This window comes from Vanellus vanellus (assembly GCF_965231255.1).
Source record: "Vanellus vanellus genome assembly, chromosome: 2".
In the NCBI taxonomy this organism is placed as follows: domain Eukaryota; kingdom Metazoa; phylum Chordata; class Aves; order Charadriiformes; family Charadriidae; genus Vanellus; species Vanellus vanellus.
The window spans coordinates 55,774,494-55,796,075 of NC_138906.1; the positions used below are offsets into that span (position 1 = coordinate 55,774,494).

Genomic DNA, 21,582 nt, shown 5'->3' on the forward strand with positions numbered 1-21,582 from the left:
CTGAAGTAGTGAAAATAGCCACAGAGTGGTAACATCAACTAAAAGGTATTAACACAGACAAAGAGGTGGAATGACTAAGAGGATGTGATAGGAATGTGGTAAAAGGCGTATTGCGTGCCAGTCCCAATAGGTCAACGAATTTTGTGGAAAAGATACAGGAATAAGGAATTGATTTACTAAAAAAAAAAAACCAAAAAGCTGTTAAACCATCACTAAGCTTGAAGATGGGGGCAGAGGTTTTGGTTTGGTAAGGAACAGCTTGGTGGACACACTGAGATATCAGTCTATAGGGACATGTCTGAAGTGATAGGTGTATCTGTAGTCCCAGCTACCTTAGAGATGTTTTTCTCAATAAAATATCCATTTAACTTTAGCAGCATGGAGTCATCTCAGACTAACTGATGTCACCTTTTAGAATATACTGTGATACATCTGTCCAGCATGGAAAATCACATCCAGCTGGTTGAACGAACTTGTGCTGAACTGAAAATAAGAATCTTTTTATTGGTGAATGATGGACAACATCTACGCTATACCCTAGTTAAGTGTACATAGCTTACCAGATCCATCTGTAATAATGATAATGTATATATTAAAAAAGCAAACAAACAAACAAAAACCCCCAAACCAAACAAGCTGTGCCGGAAACATCAGTAGCCACCAGGGGATGAATATATATTTCTTTTTAAATAATCTTGCTAAAAGGAATTTCTTCTCTTTTCCTTTCTCTGTCTGGACTTGAATAAAAATTGAATTCAAGTGAGGTGGCAGGGCAGCACCAAAATACATAAGCTGTTCTGAAGGTAAGATACTGGAAGAAAAATAAATTGTTTGTAAGAAATTCAAATCCTGAGAGAGAGATTGAAGAGATGCAAACATGCTCAGCGTGGCTCTTCTACGCTTTTGTCAGCCAAGGCCAAGGTGACAAGTTGCTGACTCAAAAGGCTCTGCAGGAATGTTAAATGGTTACCGTTATTTAATGCTTATGTTCTATTCAGTGACAGCCTCTCCTTTACATCCTCAAAACAGTTTTGAAGCATGCACTAGTTTGCAAGGCTGGAGGCTGCTCTTTTTTACAGGCGGGCCTCGGGGTCTTACCTAAATCCTGCAGTGGAGCTGGGCTGGGGAGAAGTTGCAAATGGAGTTTCTGCTTTCCCCGGTCCCTGCTTGCTCTTCATGGCACAGAAACGGTCTCAAATAGGTTGGCTTACTGTGGGGCTCGTGGCTGGTGGGCAGAAGTCCCCGTTTATCTGTGGTTACTGAGGGCTGTTCGTTTATAAGCTCTTTTATGAAGCTGTTGGCGTACAAATTAAATAAACGGCTCGTGGGGTCCCCACAGGGCAATGCTGCAACTTTCCTGCTGGTTAGGGGAAACCTAAAATTCCTTTATTTCTGGGGGCAAGCGCTAAGTTATATTTCATTATTGGTGTTCACGCTGCATAAATGCCATTCTCTTATTCTGATCTCTTATTGGGAGCTTTGTAGTTCTTACCGAGCACTGAAAAGAGCATGCTTTCTAAAAACCTGTATTAGAAAGTTTGGAAAATTAACTGTCAATAATAGTGAAGTTTGGGTTTTATTCGTGTCTGAGTAATAAATGTATCTGAAAGTCAGAGGTGGAAATTCACCTGTCTTGAAGTCAGACCCCCCCCCCCTTTAAGCATGTTGACTTTATAGAATTTATAACTTTAAGAAATCTGTAACTTCTGTACTTTAATCACTGCTGAGGAGCCTAATTTTAGGCCCTTCTCTTTCAGTCTTGGCTCTAATTACTGTATACTCCTTTCTCTTCAATTCAGTCCCTCCTTTGAGTTTGTGACGTATTCTGAACAGTTTTGCTTGCTTTGTTTAGCAGCTAACTTTCAAATTGCTGTAATCTGTTCAGTGTTACACGATTATTTCAGCTTAGAATATCTCCACCACGCAATTCACATGCTTTATAATTAAGAAACTTTTGTCATGGAAAAACTAGATCCAAGCAATGAAAGACAAGGACAAGACTTGATCATACAGCTAGGGAAAAAACAGCAAGACCCCAAACCTCACCATATGAGAGCTCTAATTTTTTTTAATGTGTTTAGTTCTTTTTTTTTTTTTTGTCATCAGATGTTCTTCTTTCCATCTTCGTCTTGCCAGCAATGCAGTGCAATATTTAGGCTTCAAACATACTTTGGAGAAACTGTAATTTTTGCAACACCTGTGAACTTGCCTCTTAGACCTCTTGCAACACCCCTTGCTGTCCCTTTATGCTGGAAGAAGAAAATGTTAGCTCGGCAGAAATCACCATGAGGATTTAAGACAGCTAAGGTACATTAAAGTCTTTTATACTCATAAATTCAGAATTTTTCACTTAAAGGGCTTGCAATTTTATGAATAGACACTTAGTGTGTAAAAGTCGAATACATTCAGCACACGATGAAAAAAAACCCTTTGTTAAGAAAGAGGTCAGGCTGCTAGAAAATACCCATAATACTAGGAAAATATCAAATTATGTGACAGTAGTTGCACATTTTTGAAGCATGACCAAATAACATATCACTTGAAGCATTTCCCTACCCTCTTGTTGTTTTTTCCCCCCTGGAACTGGGAGGAAATGGATACTACACACCCACCCATTCACAAAAATCCTGGCGGGAGGCCAGCTTCCCTCTCTCTCTTCATCCCTGAGCCAAGCTCCGGTCTCTTTTCCCCTTCTTCTTTCTTACTCCTCTTTGTGGTTGCTGCCTGCCAGATTTGTACCTATTTCAGCAATAAATGAGCTCTATGAGGCCTTCTCACAGAGGTTCCCCTAGTATTGCTCATTATCCACACAGATCCCTCTCCCCGGGCTTCCTAAAACGTGCATTTATGCTGGACTCTGGCTTGTTGGGGGATTTTTTTTTTTTCTATTTAGCTGTTACTTTATTTCCTGATTCTCCTTCAACTTTCTCTGTGTTCTTGTCTGTCCTTTCAAAGCGTCTGTACTGGTATAGGCTGCTGCCAGCAAGTAGGGGTGGGGGGAGGGAAGTTCAAAAGCCCTTGTGCACATCCGTACGCCAGATCTTTGCCAATACCTCTTCCCCAGCTGTTTTGGCAGCAAAAGTAATACCTGTTATGGTGGCAGCGGCTGCTGCGACCGCTCCAGATGCCGTGGCTGGAGCAGTGTGGCAGGATTTAAACGCAGAGCACAACATGGCAGTGCCCGGGGGTTTGAGTCTGAAACTGTCAAATGAAAAACAATGTGTACTGAATTGTCCCCATAGTGATTCTCAGCTGCTTTGGGAATGTGGGTTTTGGATCCTGTCCAAAGACTGATTTTTTTTTTGTTTTGTTTTGTTTTGTTTTCTTTCTTTTTTTCTCTCTTTTCCATAGTGGGGTTAACACCAGATGAAGAGGTGCTGGGACATTAAATAGAGAACGTTGGCTGGAAAAGCTCTTCCCAGCAGACACCTCTATATTTTATTTGATGGTCTGGAAACTCCCTCGCCTGCTTTAGCCTTCAGTCTGCTAAGGGCTGGTGAGGTATGAGCTTCTATAGGAGGGTGAATGTGTCCGTATATGTCGAAGAGTGCCTAGTACAGCCGTGCCCTGCTCGAGGTGCTGGCTCCACTCACCGCTGCCCTGGGAGCATAATTAGAGCATTAGTTCAGCATCCTGCTGGCCGCAGCAGGGCTTGTTCCCACTTACCCTTAGACCAGGGGCTTAGCACGGACCTTGCGAGTCCATCGCGGTCAGAGGTGTGGCTGGTGGTGGTGCCCACTGGTGTCCCACCAGCTCAGGTGCTGACCCTGAGTGTGGTGGGCGCCGTGCAGGCTACCCTGGCTCCGGGCTGACTGCCTGAATAAACAGGACAGGACAGGGTTTATATTGCCGCAGCTCCACTCTTGCTGGGACCTTGTGAAGCAGACTGGGTGGGTATGGTGCAAGCATGGCTTCGCTCACGGGGGTCCTCCAGGCTTCTCGTCCCGCTCCACTGTCCCTGCTGTACTACCAAGGGGCTGTGGTGAGGGAGTGGGAGAGGAAGGTTGCCAGGACAGAGGAGAGAGGCTGTGGCCTCTTTCTGTGGCTGCAGGGAGTAGCCCCTGAGACAGCTTAGCTGTCCTTGCCATTTCTGGGCTGTGGGAGCGTACCAGATCATGGTGTAGCTCATGCATGGGAGACACAGCTCCCAGTCCTCAGGAGAGCTGCTCTGTGTGTGTACCAAATGTCCCTGGTCCTGGTAGAAATGTTTTCCTTGAACTGAATACACAGTGCAGCACTTGACAAGGCTGCTTTGGGTTGGTTAAGTTCCTTCTTCTGCCAGGCCTCCATCAGGCTCCTAAAATGTCGTTATGTTTGGAGTCTGCTGTGTGTTTTGCTGGATTTGTTTGTGTCAGCGAGGTGGGTGAACCAGGTTTTTAATCAGACTTATTTCAATCTTACCATGCATACAGCTGGCCATCGGTGCAAAACAGGAGTTACGCGCATCCCCTTAATGTCGCTCTCACTTCAGCGTGGTCTTCATGCTCTGCCTCGCCTGCCAGCTCAGCACCAGGGAACAAGGAGTTTCCCTCTGCTCCATGCACACAGCTTCGAGCCAGGGATTTCTCTCTGCTGAGCTCACATGCGCAGGAGAAACACCATCCGCCCATCAGCCAAGTGCTTCAGTCAAGAACGAATGTAATTGGGGATTACTTACAGAGGGTTTGTTGCCCCCCTGACCCTCACCCCGTTATGTATGTGCCGCTCAGGAGGGGGGAGAGGAGGGAGTGTGGGGCTCTTGTTTTCTCTCTAAGCCTGTGTCTGAAAAGGAGACTCTCCCTTGATTTTTTTTTTTTTTATTTTTTTTCCAAAAAGCAAATTCTACGCCAAATCTGTAATCAGATACAAATAGGAATGAATTCCAGAAGCAAAGGCAGCCAAAGGGAGCTTTTCATCTTGAAAGCCACTTTCCCACCTGGCCAAGAAGTCCCCGCATGTGCCTGGCATGATGGGTCAGCCTTCCCCGAGTCCCCCATGAGGGCCTGCCTGGTGCTCAAGTGTTGACTCTCAACTTCATTGAGTCCTGGTTGTTGCTGCCTCACTTTGACCTTTTGGTCAAATGTTTCAGGTGAGAGGGGAGGAAAGGCATGTACCTCTTGTCCTGAGGATTTACATGCCACCTCTGCCTGGAATGGAGCTTACAGCCTGAGTGCTTTAGGAAGTAGCTCCTTAGATTTCTGCTGGAACAGACCAGCCTTGTGTGTGAAGGAGAAGGTGGTACTTGCTAGTCCTTTTGAAACATTTTCTATTGGTCTCAGCTTCTACTGTACCTCATCATAGGATTGTTCACTGTGTCCCAGTTTAAGGTTTGTTGTTGGCAATTGTATCTGTCATTGGTTCCCCCCAAGTTCTACCCATGATGTACTAATGAACCTGCAGGCCTCTGAAAAATACCTTTCCAGCTCCTATCTGGCTTTAACCATTTGGGACTGTTCAGCAAGTTCTGGAGATCCATTTTGGTGAAATGAAGAATATCTTAAATATACTGGTTGCTGCTTTATAGCCTTGATTGTGTTTGCACACGAGAAAGAAACAAGCCCCTCTTATTTGCTCTTCATCTGCACTGAAAGGCAGCTTGTGCCACCATTATTGTAAACATCAGTGAAGTGTTGCCATCCCGTTTTGACTAATGAGAATATGTCACCGAGAGGAATCTAGGAGCACAGGCTATTGTTGATGCCCCTTGTTCACATTCCTCTATCAAGAAGGCTGCTGAACTCAAGCGTGATTGAGAGTCTCTTGAGGATGACCCTGGGCTTGGGCATCAAGTGAGAGGTCACTTTTTCCAAAGAGATGTCACCCCAAGTTAAATACTTGGAAAAGACAAGCCATGGTGATCTCTTGTGGAGCTAAAACAGAGACCTGGATTTCTTCAGTGAATGCTTGTTATGTATTTCACTCTTTAAAGTACATTCATAAGATGCTTACATGAATTGTTCTCTTGGTTTGAGGTTTTTATTGCTGCACTATGGGTAGATGAAATGAAACTAATTGCAGACTGCTCAAGTAAAGAAAGGAGCAGAAATAACACTTCCAGAGAAAGATGGGATGATGCTTTTCCTGTGTTCCTAGGACTCTTCTCTGTGTTTGTGGGTCAGAGGATGGGTAATTGCCTTATCTCTGAAGTGACTCTTCCACGGAGCTTGTACGTTTGTGGCAAGAGGGTGTACTGGATTTGGAAGGAAGGCTGTAGTCTGTTGGCTAGTGCCTGAGACGGACCTTGGCTTAGCTCTGGCACCTTGAACCACCAACCCCACAAAACCATGGGCTGTTTGGGTAGGCATAACTTCTTATAGAAGCTGAGCGAGATCACTCCGAGAAATAAAATTTAGGTGTCTTTTAAATAACAGGGCAGGCTCGTGCATCTCCTCCTTGATTTGGGTGATCAAACGGAAATTAGAACTAGGACTTGTACACGCAAAGTGTTCTTATTTTGCTATTAATAATATATGAAATAAATGCATGCAATAAAGGAACAGACAATGTTGTTGTCTGCTAAGTCTTGTACTTCTTACAGTTATTCCTACCAAAGATGTTTTAAGGAGAATGGCCAGGCAAATTCCAGCTAGTAGCTGAATATGCTAGGGAACAAAAAACTGCAACAGAGGACTCACTGGAATGTTGTAAAAAACTTCTACAGAAGTGGTCTGTTTCAAGTTGAAGATTGGGGAATGGCATAATAAAAAAATTAATTCTTTTCCCCTTTTTTGTATTAGAAAAGCTTCAGGCCATAAACATCTTGAAAGAAATGGATTGGTTTTTTTTTTTACTCTTCTGAATGGATCAGACTGGCTTGAAAAAAATCATATTGTTTGTACATAACCCACAAGAGCAGCAGGGTTTAGAATCCTATTTTTAGTGTCAGTAAGTCAACTAGCTTGGTACTCTGGGAAATCCCCAACTCCTGGCACCTAAAGGTTAATATTATCAGCTCTCCAAGAACTGGTTTGGAAGATATTTTAGTTCCATTAGCTCAGCTTGTGTTATCAGTTGTAATAATAATAGTAAATTTATTGCTTGTATTATCATAGCCCCTCAAAGAGCTGGATAAGACTGTTATTTTCTCTAGTTCATGCCGAAACTTAGGGGGTTTTATTTCCACTTTAAACCTAAATTAAGCTTTCCACTAAAATACTCAGAAAGGATCTTTCTAACTCATGTCTTTTAGTAAACAATCCTCATAAACACAGATTATAGTCTTAAAGCAGAACGTAGAAGAATTCTCAACTCTTAATAGAGAGGACAAAAAATACCCTTTGTACAGGAAGCATCTATGTAGTCAAATAAAAAATCATTGATATGTAATGTGCAATGCTCGTATGGCCCAAAACCTATGTAAACAACTTTAAAGATGGCACAGTTAAACCACATAGACTTTAATGCCAACAGGTACCATTTGTCACACATATGTACTGTCTTGCCATCCCCAGGTGTTCAAAATCATAACTGTGTATGTGAGCACGTGTTGAAAGATCCTGTACCTGTATACTTGCTCATGTGTGGGTTTGTTGGATTTTTTTTTATTTGCTCACAGGTTATATATAACCTGGGGGTTTCTCATTTTCCAGCTTTTCTCTGCAACTGTAACAGCTGGAAACATACGTGTGGGGGGTTTTGGTTTGGTGTTTGTGTTTTTTTTTTTAATGAAAGCTGAGATTCTTACTTAGTGACATGACTGAAAAGACTGGAGCTTTAAAAAAAAATAAAAACAACTGAAAAGAAAAATAAGACTAATGACAAAATCACAAGAGCTGACTACACTAACTCCACTGAAATTAATGATAAAATAGTCTGACTTACTGGGACTTAGTTTCACCCTGAGAATGAAAATAACTGAAAATTATGTTTTGAGTCACTGAATGGTTAAAGTTATGGCTGCTGAGGTGTCCTAACCTTCATGTCCATACTTGACAATACTTGATTCCTCCTAATAAAAATGTTATCAGTTCCTCTCCTCTTTATATGATAGTTGGAATAACTTCAGCACTCTCAAAGCTTGTGAACCCTCATCCTACAGCCAGGAGCAGTCACTTCCCACTTATAAACTTTCTGATTTTTGGTTGTTTCTTTTTGCCTGAGAATGGATTTAGGAGCATATGGGTAGTTGATAATTTATTTTTTAAGGTTATGCTAAAGTTCTGGGCATACCATGGGCCTGTGCTTTATGACTGATGCAAAGAGATGCTGTCCTGGTAGTTTTCTGTGATTGCTGTGATGATGATAGTAGTGATGGACATGGTGAGAGTACCCTTACTTGTAACGAGCTGCCCCATGTCCTTTCCTTCAAACATGCAAATCCAGTATTTTGATTAAAACTTTTCAGTTGGCACAAAGCAGTGAAAACAGCAGAGAGTTTTTAAAACAGGAGAAACTCTGTTTCTGAGCTTCTTTGGCCTCTTGAGGGTGTATTCCCCGCTCAGCAGTGTCCCCAGGAGCCACATGGGCATGCCGGGGGGGAGGCAGGGGATGGGAGCCTCCTAGCACCGGCTGCCTTCCACCGCCTCTCCTCTCCCTGTCCAGTTTTCTTTTTCTTCCTCCTCCTTTCGTACTCTCAAATCCCAGCAACGAGTATGTCGTGCGCTCCTGAGGCATTCGAATTGCCATGTGTGTTTTGTCCAGAAAGAAATAGCTTAGTGCTTTATCTGGTGATTTGTTGGCTATGCAGCTTTCTCACTCTTTTGTACAACACTCTGCTGTGTGCCAATTTAACGACTCAGTTAAATAACGATGGAGCTGCAGTAACCTTTCCATTGCTAAGGGTAAAACTTGCTTCCCTTTGTGGAGCCAACTGTGCCAAAGCAGGCTACCAGAGCAGCTCTGCTTTTCCAGTTTAACAGGTTTAGCTGATGTTACTGGATTGCCACCGAGTTTAGTATGGTTTCATAACTCACCCAGGGCTGGCACCGAACATTTTGGTTTTTCTTTCTTTGCCTGTGCAGCAGTAGTGATAGTCATCGGGGCTCTCAGCCCTGCAGATAATCTCTTCGGGGTTATCATTTACTTACAAACAGACGTGTGAAGTATTTGTGAAAAGGCTTTTGAAGTGGCGTGGCAGGCGGATGCTGGCCGGAGCTGCAGAGCAGGCTGTGTTTACACAGGGGCAGAGGATTTCTCTGCCCGGCGTGGTTCTCCTCAAGTGTTCGTATTCTGCGGCTATGCTGTTTGCCTTTCTAATGAAGTGAACTGTTTGTTTGAAATATGTGGTAGAAGGTATTTAAACAGAGACTAAAGTAAACTTTCGGGCTGTTCAAATAAGCCACGCATATCTGGTTTGTGAAGTGAAGGAAAACAATTTGGCTGCAGCTTACCTCTGGGAAGGGCTGTTAGGAGCTGTTTAAATAATGAACTGGGCTGCGGCGGATGTTGCTGCAGCCTCTTACGGGCTTTCGGTGATGCCTGCTGCTCATGTAGGCATTCCTCGGGATGCTGCATCGATGGAGAGCTCAAAATTACTGTCGTTATTTAAAAAGGGGATTTATTCATTAGCTGCGAAAACTTGGGTACATTCATATTTGATTAAAACCATCCCAATTAGACAATGGACTGTTGAGAGCCAACATATGCTATTGCCTTTATAACGTCATTAGTAACCCAGAGTCCCCACTTTGAAATAAGATCGTGCCCGAGTGCGCAGACATCTGTTTCTGCCTAGCCAGATGGAGGTCAGCAACATAACTTAAACTGCTAATCCTCATTGTGGAGAGGGGAACAGGAATCTGAGGAAGGTAGTAACAAATGAACTTGGATCCTGCTCCTGGCAAGGCACGAGGTATCGATGGCTGATACAATGCTTGGAACATGCACTGCAGAGCTCTGGTAATAAGTTTCTGCCTAACCACAAGCAGAAGTTCAGAGAGCAAAGGAGGGCTGGGAGAAGTGATACTCTTTGTGGTTATGGCATTACAATTTGTCTTGGAGAACCTCACTGCTGTTCCCGGCTCCACCACAGTTGTGCCTAATGGGAGTGTTAGTCGGCTGCGCCGCAACTTTTCTCAACAATGACTGGCAAAACGGAGATCTTGATGGTGGGGAGCGCTTTTCACCCCCTGCCATAGCACAAAACAATTAAAAACGGTCATGTGGGGAGTTCAGGAGCAGAGATTTCCAGCCCTGTCCAATAGAGACCATATGTTTCCATCCATCATTTATATTTTTTTGGTGGGGAAGAAAGCGCCAAGTTAGTTGGGACTACAATGCCGCATCCTCTGGCATTGTTCCCTGTGCATTCTCCTCGGGAGCAAGGGGAGTCACAACACTTTCAGACTCCTTCGGTTCAGCATAGAGATTAAAACAAACAAAAAGTCCTTATGCTCCTGGAGTGCAATAAATATGCTAGAATTTCAATAGGATCCAAACAAGCGACAATAGTAGCATTAGGAGCTGGCAAATCCTTTGATGTTATTGACCAGAAACGGACTGCTGTCGTCTCTGTCATGAACATTTAAACTTTTGACCTTCAACCTTTGTGTCAAATGGCTTTTCCATATGGAGAGTTACTATACCTCTCCGAGTGCTGCTGCATTTAGTAGAGCATCAAACACTTAACTGGCGGGAAACTGTTGCTTAATGCATTGGAAAAGCTCGAAGATTGCCAGAGGGTGGGACTGAGGAGAGCTGTCCCCTCTTCTTCTGCCGGATGGTAAATGAAGTCCCCCACGAAGTTCCCTGTTTCCCTAGAGCCTGATTGCGTCTGAACTCTGCACAGAAACACAGAAGGGAGGAATGCGTCTTGGTGGGCAGGGGACCGACATCTTAAGTTATTTTTATTACCACCATGTGCTTGACGTTAGCCGTAGACCAAAGCCCTCTTTTGTGCAGCGTGTTGTGCAAACATACAACTGGGCTTTTACAGGCTCAGGAAGTCTTCATGCTCGTGCCGCAGAGCTGTATGGGCTGAAGTCCCAGAGCTCAGGCACTGCCCTTGGTGATGTGCTCGCTGAGAGGCAGGGAAAGGGGTTTGCAGCCATCTTGGCCTTGGGGAACATCCAGGGAGTGCGGACAGCATGAGGGGCCGTACTGGCCCACACCACAGGTCCATCTAGCCTCGTATCCTTTCCAAGCAATGACCAAAGGCATATGCCCTTGAGTTAATGCAAGAACACAGCAGGTGATTCTCCTCTTCTCCCCCCCCCCCCCCCCCCCCCAAGTATCACGGAATCACGAATCGTGGAATTTTCAGAGTTGGAAGGGACCTCTAGAGATCATCTAGTCCAACTCCCCTGCTAAAGCAGGATTGCCTAGAGCACATTACTCTCCCAACTTCCCAAAATTTGCAGTTTGGGAATTTCCTAGTCCGTAAGTGGTTTCTACACATTTGGACACTTACTGCATTTCTCTTCCGTGACTTTCTCCTTGAGGCCATTTGAACTTTCAGTGTCCATAACCTCCTGTGGCAGGGAATGGTGGTCTGTACGCCTCATCCTCATTTGGCCATCTTTCCCCTCTTCTGGCTCCTGTTGTCTCCTCATAACACCCTTGGCTTGTCTTTTAGGATGTAAAGAGAGGAATGAAAACCAGAGACCTCCTTTTTAGTGCCCCCTTACCCACACGGGGGTGTAGAATAACAGTCCTTTCCCACTTCTCTCATATTTGTGGGTTTGTGTTCCACTTAATTCTACGTTTTCTCCCACCTTGTCCCTTAATCACCAAGCTGAAGAACATGGCTGTGCATAGGCAGGTAATGTAACTTTTTCTCTGGTCCGCCTGGGCTGGAGGCTGGAGAAAGTGATGCTGTTGTCATCATTTATGGTAGTGCCAAAAAACTCAGTCAGAGACTGGGGCCCTATTGTGGTAAGCACTGTAGACAGGTGATGTAAAGATGGAAGCTGCCCTGAAGAGTTTGCTTTTATGCTGTGGCCATGCAGAAAAGTCTTCGCTAATGCCACGGGCTGCTTTGCCTGCTACTGCGTTTGTATGCTTCTGCCTGCTCATGTCTCTGTTCTTCCATTTTTCCTTTCCTGTCATTAACGGGAGTGTTCTTCCTCCCTGGTGAGGCTGGACCTACCCACACAGTCCGTGACACTCAAGTTCTAGCAGTGAGGCTTGTGCGAGTAGGACACGGCATGGGCAGGAGAGCTCAGGAGATGCTGGAGCTGGTTCTGCAGCCCCGTGCCCTCTGCAGTCGTGTGCCCCTGCTCCACAGCTCTCATGCAACCAGGGGCAGTGTCTGTTTTTGACACATCATGCTGCTAACTCGGGGCTGTCCTCACGGGGTCTCAGGACCATGAGCATTAACTGAGCTGAGGTTGTTGATTCTGATTTTTTTTATTTGTGTTTTTAAACAAGTACGCTCAGACATACATGCCTGTCATCCCATTTCTCAGCGGTGGTGTGAGCTGTAAGTGGCTTGGGTTCTTTTGGTAAGCAGCACTTAGTTTCCAAAGCAAGAGAAGCGTAGGCCAGATCCTGCCACTGTGTCTGCAGAGAACAAGAGAGGGGATGAAGGTGAGGTGTTGATATGACTTTGTGAGGAACTTTCCATACGCTGCAGAGAGTAGAAGTCCTTTGGTGGTGAAGGGAAAATGGGGCAATCCTAAAAACCCAACAAAAAGTGTGGTTATATCTAAAGCCGATAGTCTCACCCTCTGTCTGAATAATAGGAAAAAAAAAAAACAACTTAAGAAAAGATCATGAGCAAAACTTGAGAGATTTGTGAAGAACAAGCAGTTTTGGGCAATTGAACCACTCTTTCTAAGGAATTAAAGAAATAATGGGTAGCAGATAAAATACTGTTATTCTAGCTCTTCATTGGGACTTCTCACTGCAGAGTGTCAGAGTGTCTCAGAAAGGATATCTTTGTGTTAACAGTGACCAGACCGAGGCAGAGGGAAGTGAAGTGATGCAATTTGGTTGTGGCCCTTTTCATTAAAAATGTTTGTCTCAAAGCTTGGCTTGAAAAAATTAGCTCAGATTGACTGGAATATCGACAATATGACATTCTCAAAAATAGGCTGAATGAGCACTTAGGGTAAATGTCAATATGGCAAATTAAGGGAACTTGCTGTGCTTTCCATCTTCAGTAATGATCTGAAACAAAAAGTACCCAGCAAAAAAATGAAATATAGGGCAGAAACTCTCTAAGAAGCTGAGAGAGGATGAGGGAACAAGGAGAAAGAAAACAGCTTAGAGTCAAGTTTGTGTGGCCTCTAGCTGACTTGAGCAATGCCCATTTCACCCGAAGTCCCGTAGAAGTGGTAGGGTAGGCCACTGCCACATGATAAAGGCACTGTCTCGTAGTCAGAAAATGAAAGGCAATGGTATTTGAGACTGTGTATAAGAAACACATACCCTTACTGGAAAGAGAAAATTGCAGAAAAAGGTTATTTTTGTATTATAAATTTCTAAGGCTGTCTCCCCCTAAGCAGTGTCCTGTCAGCCCACATGAAGACCCGATACCCAAGAGTGCAAGGGTGATAGCTATATATCTCTCCCAAGCTGGAAGGAACCAGGGAGCAAAACCAAGTGACTGTGATTAATTTCGAATATGGACATAGAGATTAAAGGATGCAATAAATGTATATTATCGAGTAGCCTGACAGCACATGTGATAACTATCTGCTCATCTGCAAGAGCTTGAAGAGTGTAAACACCACAGAAGGAGAGTAATTGCTAAGGATGGTACAGAGAGAAACTGAATAATTATGAATATTTGGATGAAATTTTAAAAAAATCAGGTTGAACAGCAGGGAAAAAGAAATCTCTCCGAGTGTTCATCTGATTGTGCATCCCATAGAATGTGAACTGTTTTAATATCTAAAAATAGACATAATTGATCTAATTATACTTTTCCCTCTCTAATTCCTATCATGCCATAAATTACTCATCAAAGCTGCTAAGTATAACCTGTTTCCAAGTCTTTCACCCTGTGGTCCAGACCTTCAGCAGCTGGAAATCTGTTTAGCTACAGTGATTTTCATCGTGCTATATTGATACCCAACTGTTCGAGGTTTGGCCTTTCAAAAAGCTTTTAAACTTGATTCTGGTACACAGAAGAGCACACAAGTCTTCAAGGTGTCATTTAAACAAATAACGTTTGCAGACTGACTCATGCTGCTGCTTTATAAACTTCTAAGAATGTCACCAAAGCTTGCTGAATTACCCAACTTGTCTTTATTTGTTCCCACGTAAATCAGCAGCAATACAAGGACGTTTCCAGATTTTTTTTTTCCTAGTTTTTAGTTTCCTGTTACCTCTCCTTAGCCACATTCACCTTTGCATCTTACAGATATTTGTCATTGATGAGTTAATGCCTGCAGCTGATAGCAGGGCATTCAAATGCTTTCCTTGAGCTGTGTTGAGCCACAGGGAATAACCAAGCTGTTGTGTGGCAGCTCCTTGTTCCCACTGGTCAGGGAGCCCATGTTAAACCTCTGCTTGGGAGTAGTTTGGAGCTGAGAGTCTTGCTGTGAAATTTCTCCTTTAGTTCTCTCCAGTGTGGATCAGGATTTCTGTCTTTTATAACCTTTTCATTTCCTTAGTTTCCACTTCTTATCTCACCTTCAACCACTGGAATTTGCTGTGTGTTACAGAAATGGGTACGCACACATACTTAGGTATAAATTATTTGTGTATATATTGTGGTTATGCATCCAGGTATTTGCTGCTTGTAGAGGAGGAAACACCTAGGATGTGATCATTCATACCCATCTGTAGTCAAAGGTGAGAAGCATTCCAGAGCAGCTGGGTGAAGCCACTTCTCTGGGGTTGTTGAGAGTTAAACATGGATTCTTCTTTTGCCTTCCATAATTCCTGGGGGTGTGTGTGGAATTTTTAAGTGGTGGAGGATGCAGTGATGCATGGTGGCACAAGAAGACAGGGGGAGCAACAGCAAAACAGCAAGGCAGAAGCTGAATTATTTTTTTGCTGCAGAGTCCATTGGAAGTAGCGGAGGGAGGGATTTCTTTTGTCAGCTTCCTGGCAGAGGACAATTTGTCATTTTCTTGCAGAGACCACATTATTGAGTTTGTTAAGAAATGCTGCGTGGGATCCAGAGGTTATGAAAAACATGAGCTGTGGTGTACCAAGAGGCAGCTGTGTTAGATGAAACAATTTCCCTCCAGGTAACATGGTGATGAGGCTGAGATGTCTCGTCGTCATCGTCTTTTCCTGAAATCATGGGCCAATGTACAGATGCTGGCTGTATGCAACTGTTGCTCATGTTCCTGAAGGTTTTCTAAGGTTGCTTATAAGATGAAGCAGCCAGTGTTTTTTGGGTGGAAGAAGCTACTGAGGTGGGATATTCCTGCTGCATTTTCACCAATTTGCTGTTTGTTCTTGGGCAAACTGTGCTGGTGGAGTGCTTCGGCTTTCCTCCTCAGAAAATGTGTGTCCCAGGCAGCAGTGCTGTGCCCACCCCACTCACTAGGCAAGTTCACGACTGCATGATCAGGGCAGCACAAGGATTCCTTCCTTCGCTTACCGGTGAGTCCATCCCAGTGGAAACAGTAATTTCTAAGTCACTGGGCTGTGATGAATCACAAATTCTGTTCTTAAAGAATTTGAGAGTCTTCAGTCCAAGGTGTTTTGTACATGCAATATCTTTACTACCCTGCAAGTCTATCTCTTACTACTTTTCTTTTTTCTTTTCCTTTTTTTTGGATGGGCAAACGGCAGAGAGTTCTGGAGTCAGTTGAATGGACTTGAGGAAGTTTAGTTAGTATTCCAGAAGGCAGTCCTGCTCCTCAGACAGCAGAGTTGCAGTGACAGGGAGGAATAATAAAGCGTTCAAACTGAAATCAATCCAGCAGTTATTTAGCCAATACCTGCAGCAAATTTGGCATATTAAAGACCTCTCAGTGCCAGCTGATGAAATCATTTCCAGCCACTTTTCTTCCAGCACACCGATAACTGCTCCTCCTTCATGTGTTTGGCATGATGGTTGTTGTGGAACTGCTAAAAACAATAAAACGTGTTCCCACAAGGTATTTAAGTTTACAAACTAAAAAGTGGTAAAATGGATGGTGGAGATCTAAGATGCCCAGAAGTCTTCATTTTCAGTTTTGCAAAGGTAGAAATTATTTTTAAGCCATAACAAGAGACACAGAGCTGGAGCTGTGGTTTATTTTTAAGATCAGTATATAGGCTGTGCAAGCACAAGCAGAGGGTGGGGAGGGGAAGTGTGGTCATCATTAATACACACAGAGACATGGAAGGGATGTGATCTGATTGAAAATTGTGTTTTTCTCTGAAAGTGTTGTATCTACTGTATGTTATCGCAATTAACATTTCGTGTTACTGCAATGGAGAGGACTTACCAATTAAAAATTCTTTTTCTCACTCTCCCTCTGTCCATTACTTGGCTTTATCCATTTATTTGTCTCCTTTGCTGTGAAGTTGGACAGGGAGTAGTTGTGTCCATGTCAACACGATGGTTGCCACACTGGAAGCGTGCACTTGCATGCACAAAGACAGTGACACACCGACACACACACACACACACACTCACACACAAAAAAGCCTCCTGACATAACTGGCTGTAGCACATCTGTGGATCAGCCTGCAAATAAGGAGTGCTTCAGATGGCAACCAGCCACGCTGAAGCAGCAACCCCAGTCACTGTGGGGAGACTCTTCAAAGTGCACAAAGTTAAGTGCATGCATTAACGTGTGGCTGTGGCTCAGTCATTTTTCTTCCTGATTAAAGCCTCTGTATAAGCATACGTAGAGAACGTAACTCACCCCTTTTTGAAACAGAACTATAAAAACCCCCAAAGACAACATGTGCTCTTATTGAGCCCTAACGCAAGCTGTAATTAAACAGAAATCCAACTTAAGATCTTTGCTTGGCAAAAAAAGAACCTAATTCTTGCCATAAAACCTGCCAATACCATTAAGTTCAGATCAGTTGAAGCAAATGTATATGAAGAAACAGTGGTGCCCTTAGGGACTCTGCAAACCTGAATATTAGAAAATTCCCATCTGGTGATCAGCTTATGAACCAAAGGAAGTGTAGAAATTTGCTGGCAAACTCTTCAAAACTGTTCCGCGTATTGAAAAGGCATTAGCGAGGAGGCTATATTTTGCCTGAAACTGTTTCTGTTACATCTGGTGTGAAAGCTTGGTACCACTGAGTTCAGCATCAAGACCATAATGAATTTAAGCGGGAAGGAGATTTCACCTCAGATGAGGTTATATCTGAGACAGAGTTTTTCAAATGGCTCCGTTCTGCCATTTAATTTGGTGAGTTGATCGTCCTTGTGGACAAATCTGCTAAAACATCATGAGGGTTTCCTGTGTTGGGCTTGAGTCCTGTGTTCACTTGGCCCTGATCTCACGACACAGGTGCAGGCATCGGGGCCACACTGCGTGCATTCAGGCCGATGCAGGCATTTTCTGCAGTAGCAAATGTTTTCTTGACGTGCTGAAAAATGCAGCCTGTCATTTCAGCAGCCGTCTTCCTCAAGGGTTTGGCAGGAATCACAAGGTACTTGAGTAAAACGGTTAGCTGAGGGCAGAGTGTTTCACTAGCCTTACCACCGCAGCCCAATTTTCCAAGCGCAGTGATCCCCAAACTGCGTAAGGCTTATTTGAGAGACTACAGAGTCTACAGAAAAGTTATCCTTCACTTCAGTGAGCTTTGGAGCAGCGTGACCTCTTTGCCGTTGTCTCAAGGTGTTGCGTGGCACCTTTGAGCCAGCTGGCACCATCTACCTTTCCACCAAGTCTTGCAGTGAATTGCTGCTGCCTGCTACGTCTCATCAGCCTTCAGTTCAGGTTTGGTGTTCAGCAGCAAGGACCATAGCTGTCCTTTCTCCCCGTTTCTTTGCCTTGATGCTCCAGCGGAGCCCTAGGTTGCCGACTTTCAGAGAACAAGTGTAGGTCTCTTCTTTTTTCCCGTATGGGAGTGATTGTAATTTGAGAGAGATGATCCTATTCACTTTCTTGAAGAAGGCAAGAAAGATTCTTGAAGAAGAAATAAAAATGCATGTTTTACACAAGAAAAAGTCAGCATAAATTGACATATTTACCAGAAAATCTCGCAGTGCTAAAATTGACAAGTTTGTAGCATTTCAGGCAGTTGTATCTCCCATTTTGTTTTGAGGAGACCCTGTTAGCTATGCAGGAGACAGGAGAGCGTCAGAAGGAGGCTTACAGTAGTAGGCAGCAGAGAACTGAGGAAAAAGCAACAGCTACCAGATTCAGCAATGCGTGAGGAATGTAAGTGTCTTTCCAGTGCCTTGGCATGTCCTTACAAGTTCTTGAAAATAGTGACATTAAAGCACAGAATCGGATACTTCTGCTGAATTGGAGCTGAGGGCTCCAAATACACAGGCAGCATCTGTCTGTCTTGACACATCTTGTCTGTACTGTACACTTATGCCGGGGAGTCTCTGCAAGGATGTAATTGAAGGATCGGTCCAGGATTTCACGGTTGCCTTTGGATGTCGATAAGAAAACTGCCTGGCATACGCTGTAAGAGTTTGCATCTCAGCCAGAATTTTTAAGAAGTAGCAAATGGTAATAAATAACTTCCCTAGCAGAATAGGAAGTTAGATTTTGTTGATTTGTTTTGGTGAGAGGAGCTCCTCTTTGCTAAGGGTAAGAATTTTGTTCCTCACACTTTAAATGTGAAACAGGAAACGTGAAAATGTCATTACAGTCAGAGCAGGTATCCTGTCTTTTGCAATAAGTTGTCCCCTGGTTTTCTAGATAGGTAGAGCATCTCTAACAAATAGCCATGAGTCAGGTAGGTCCAGATTCAAGTCTAGCCTGTGAGTAGTCTCACTCGTTCTTTACTCAGCTACAGCATAAATAACAGTGGCAGAATGTGCCTGTAATATTCTGATGGTGCCTTTAATGAAATAGTTACCGTGTGGCGTGTGAAAAAAGCAATGTGAAACTGGCTAGAGCCCGAGTTACTGCTTTGCAAACTTCTTACTACGTATTTCCATATAAATACATGTCAACCGATCACATTTTTATGGAGTTTCAAGTGAATTCCAAGTGAAGCCCTGGATGATGGGTGCTTTGGCAGGTCTCTGCTTGATCTAGGAGTCTTTCCATACAAATATGCAGTGCTCTTCAAAGTGGAGTGGTTTTGGACCCCCAAGCACGTAGAATTTAATGCCTACCTCTACACTGAGGGCTGACCCGAACAAGGCAGAATTTGAATTCCCTCTGTAAAATCGACTCCACTAGTTCTGCACATTATTCTCCCTGTCTCCCATTTAGCATGTTAGTCTGCTGACAGTAGAGTACACAGCACTTAGCAGCTGGTTTGTGGAACCATCAGTCAGGAAATTATATGATAAATAGTAGGTAGCCAGGTTTAGTGGCACTTTATTCTGCTTCAGCAGTTTTAGCCTGACTTTGGAAAAGTCATCATGTGGTTTTTCTTAAGGGTTGCAACAGGAGATGGCTACAGTGTAGTAACTTATTACACATACATTTGAGTTATGATGTTCACCAGCTGTATTGCTCATGTGTAAATAATAAACTGTGAGATGGATAATTATGTTGGGTTTTGATATGCAGCTTTGCTCCGGTCGGCGCAGGGCTGATGGAGACAGCTCCCTGTGCCGTGATGGAGTGCGGCTGTTTCCCAGATGGAAACTGCAAACAAGATGCAACCAGGATATACAAAGGAGCTTAATGCGAGAGGACTCATAAAAGGTGTTCTTGGAGATTTATATCGCATGTGTTAAATACAACTTGTTGGTGCTCTGCGCTACATAGGCCCCACAAAGGGGAATACCCTTTTTGTGTCGTTTAATACTCATCTTCCATTTCCCGGATAGGGGAAGATAGATGATTGCATTTAGGAGGGTTAAATGGTGTTCCTCTGCATAAATATGGGGACTGCTTTTAATGGGTAGGTGCTCAGGCTGGGTGAGGGTGGGACAGTGGGGAGGGTCAGTGTCCTGAGTTGCATTACTTGCCTTGGCCAGGTGGAGCCCATCCTGTCAGACATAAGTAAGGGTGACAAAATCTCTGTGGTCTCACCGGTGCTCTCCGGACTCACTTTTCAGAGACGCTTAGGGCAGAGAAGAACTTGCCTGCGCATCTGCGAGGGCATGAGTGACTTCCTTCTTCATTGAAAAAATGGTGGCGGAGTTTTTATGGTAAAATGCCAGACATCTGCCAGACATACTCCTCCCGTCGGCTTACGCTGCTGTAGTGAATACTGGTGAAGCAGGGAACAGGGCAGGCAGGCAGATGCACTAAAACACAATTCTGATGCCCCTTTTCCCCTTCTCCATCTTGGTGGCTCGTGAGGAATGTGTTTCAGGAGGTGGCAGCAAGCATCCTCCACTCAGAGGATGACAGTGTGCTCACGGGGGTACCTGGTGATCTGTGACCCACCTTTACTCCTGCTGAAGCCCAGGAGTGCTCAGCGTGGGGAGTGAAGCTTGTAACAGATTGCATGCCAAGATCCAGTTGATGCAGCGGAACTGCAATTAAAGCTACCACGAGTAGTGGCTAAGCCTGAGTGAGTAAATGGCAGAAATGTGCTGTGGCTGATCACATGCTGGTGATGTTTCACAAAAACAAGCCATGAAACTGGACAGGCCATGTCAGATGTTTCCAAATTTTCCTGAAGTACTGGGAATATTTCCTCAGAATTTACGCTAATTCCCCTTCGTCCCCTCTGTTTACTCCCTCAGGGCCATGAGGTTTGTTCCTCTAGTTCTTTCTTCCACTTCAAAACATAATAATTAACCAACCCAACTTTTGACAAACACCAAGTGGAAAAATCCTTTTTTTTTATAAACCATCTCTAGTTGGCATGAGGGAACTGTTCACAGATAACATAAGAGGAGGATTACATTTTGCTGAATAGGAAAGGCAGGAAATACAAAGAGAAGATACCTTCAAGAGTCATCAGGCAAAACCGAAATAGGCTTAGTTTTACTGCTAGTGCATAATGTACAGTTTTCTTTCTTTCTAGAAGCATTTTGGTAAATCCGTGACATAACCTAATGTCTGTACTTCTCAGCTTTTGGTGTCGGATAAACACATGACTTAATCTAAAGTGGCAATCGGGTACTAATTGGGCAGGATCGGTTTGTTTCAGGCTGCTGGAGTTGCTCAGCATCTCGTCTGAATTTTGAGCGTTTGGGAGGCACAGTGAGCAGCATGGTCGGCAGTAACCTCCTTTAGGCACACAAATCGCACCGGCGTGCTGGTGCGGAGAGCTGTGGTCTGTGTGCATTGTGTCCTCCAAAGCTGGGAGGCAATCCTGCTGCAGAAGCGGTGAGGAGCTGTGGGGGGCACTTGCGCTTGGCCCCTCGGTGCAGAGCCCGTGGGGGCGGCGGGGGCGCATTCCCCCTTTTGTCAGCCTCGTCGCCGAGGCTCTCTGGAAACAGCGGGGAACAGGAGCCCTGGCAGCTGCAAACCCCCCTGTCCTGCAAAAGCCTTGGAGGAGACGGGGCAGGGGAGCGTACTGCAGCCATGCATCCCTGGGTCTCCAGCCGTGGGGACAAAGAAAGCACCCTTCCTTTTTAAGAGCAGTATGTGAAATGAGTCCCGCTGTCCTCAGGCACATTCCTCTGGATTTGGCCATCGGTATTCCTCTGGATTTGGCCATCGGTATGATGCAGTTAAGCATCTCCAGTATGGCCTTTCCCTATTGCATTTCTCTTTC

The 21,582-nt window shown here is 44.3% G+C and overlaps 1 protein-coding gene across 2 annotated transcripts in view; it reads left to right on the plus strand.

Moving 5' to 3' along the window:
- Window positions 1-21,582, plus strand: part of GLI3 (GLI family zinc finger 3) — a gene marked incomplete at its 5' end in the record, with an annotated part of 195,914 nt that overhangs the window by 80,018 nt on the left and 94,314 nt on the right. The gene's annotated exons all lie outside the window — the stretch shown is intronic.